Raw genomic sequence first — 2,150 nt, 5'->3', positions numbered from 1 at the left:
AATCCAGAAGTCATTTTGTTCCAAGGCAGTAACTTTTAGGTGGAATGGAGTTACATATATAAACGCATACATTCTATCACAGAAAGCTGCTAGACATTGGGCACTCTATATTTTTTCACATCTTTGAGAAACAAAGCAGTGTGTCGTGTTTCTAGTCAAAGACACCTAAGAAACTAGAGGTCATTTCTTTTGAAGAGAGTAACTAGTCAGTAGAATGAAGGTACATGTAGAAACACATACAATCTCCCAGAGAAAGATGCTATAAATTCGGCACTCTATAGGTTGGCACAACTTGAGAAACAAAGCAGTGTGTAGAGTTTCTAGTCAAACAAACATAAGAATCCAGAAGTCATTTCGTTGGAAGAGGGTAACTTTTCAGTGGAATGGAGTTACATGAAGAAATGGATCCATCTCCCCCAGAAAGCTTTTATACATTGAGCACTCTATAGATCTGCACAACTTTGAGAAACAAAGCAGTATGTAGAGTTTCTAGTCAAACATACATAAGAATCTAGAAATCATTTCGTTGGAATACTGTTACTTTTATATTTAAAGGAGTTACAAATAGAAACACATACATTCTCTCCGAGAAAGCTGGTAGACCTGGGGCACTTTATACGTTTGCAGAATTTTGAGAAACAAAGCAGTGTCTAGAGTTTCCATTCAAACACACTTAAGAAAATGGAAGTCATTTCGTTGGAAGAGGGTAACTTTTAGGCAGAATGCTGTTAAATATAAAAATGCATACATTCTCACACAGAAAGCTGCTAGATTGGGCACTCTATAGGTTTACACAATGTTGAGAAACAAAGCCGTGTGTAGAGTTTCTAGTGAAACACACATTAAAATCTAGAACTCATTTCATTAGAAGAGGGAAACTTTTATGTGGAATGCTGTTACGTCTAAAAACACATACATTCCCTCAGAGAATGTAGGTAGACATTGGACACTCTATAGGTTTGCCCAATTTGAGAAACAAAACTGTGTGTAGGCAGATCGTGAAAAATGGCGGATTAGGGATGACCTCCTAGCTCCCTGCTCTCAGTGTGGGAGGTGAATAACATGGAAACCCACACGCGAGTGAAGCGCTCTCTCACAGGATCAGCTTCATGAATCTACAGAAGCAGCGAGGAACAAGCAGTGTTGCAGAAACAAAAGGTGAACTGGAGAAGCGGCCGCAAATACCGGAGAGTGTGGGACAAACAGTGAGGAGTACAGCGCGGGACGGCTGCACCTGTCGGCGGGCTGGCCCAAGCAGTGAGATCTGACTCACAGGAAGATGACTCTTCCTTTATGAAACCCCACTCCCACGCAGGCAGGGAAGTGCCAGAAGTCAGTGTGAAGTGGTAGCACTGACCGAAAAGCAGTGGGGAGTGGAGACAAGAGCAGGGTCCATTTTGAATTTGCCGGTGTGCGGCACTGGGTCAGCATCGGTAGGGAGGGACTGACCCGAGCGGCCGCTTCCCAGATTGGATGCTGCCCAAGCCCACAGGGGAGAGTTTGGAGGCAGGCTTCTTGCCACAGGAGACCGCCAGGACCAGATAGGAAGAGGGGAACACCATAAAAGAGGCTCTGCCCATGGAAATCACAGAAAGTTCGGCGGGCTCTGGGAGAGACAGGGCGCAGAGTCCTTCCGCGGATCTATCCAGAGTCGCCGTGTGTTGGGGGGGCGGCGGGCTCAGCGGGTGGCTCTGGGAGGCAGCGCCGGGACACGGCAATGGCGGACCCCGGCTCTGGATGCCCTCCCGGTGCAGTCGGCTCCAGCGCTGACTAGCAGTGGGTGGGCAGCCGCCATTTGGGGAGCCCAAAGCCTCTAGACGCGGGGGCTTGTTGCCCAGGCAACGGCCTGAGTCTTAGCCGCTGCCTCCACGGCAGAGCTGGTCGTGCCTTACGAGGTGGAGAGTAGCACGAAGCCACTTTTTTTTTTTATTTCAGCATATTATGGGGTTACAGATGTTTAGGTTACGTATGTTGCCCTTACCCCCCCCACCCCCCAAGTCCGAGTTTCAAATATGTCCATCCTTCGGGTGGTGCGCATTGCACTCTTTGTGTATGCATATACCTGTCCCCTCCTCCCGCCTCCCCTCTCCCCTCTCCCCCCTTCCCAACACCCAACAGATGTTATTCTTATATGTGCACTTATGTGTTGA

Source organism: Propithecus coquereli, unplaced genomic scaffold (genome assembly GCF_000956105.1).
Source record: "Propithecus coquereli isolate 6110/MARCELLA unplaced genomic scaffold, Pcoq_1.0 Scaffold926, whole genome shotgun sequence".
NCBI classification, from domain to species: domain Eukaryota; kingdom Metazoa; phylum Chordata; class Mammalia; order Primates; family Indriidae; genus Propithecus; species Propithecus coquereli.
This window is presented reverse-complemented; position numbering follows the sequence as displayed.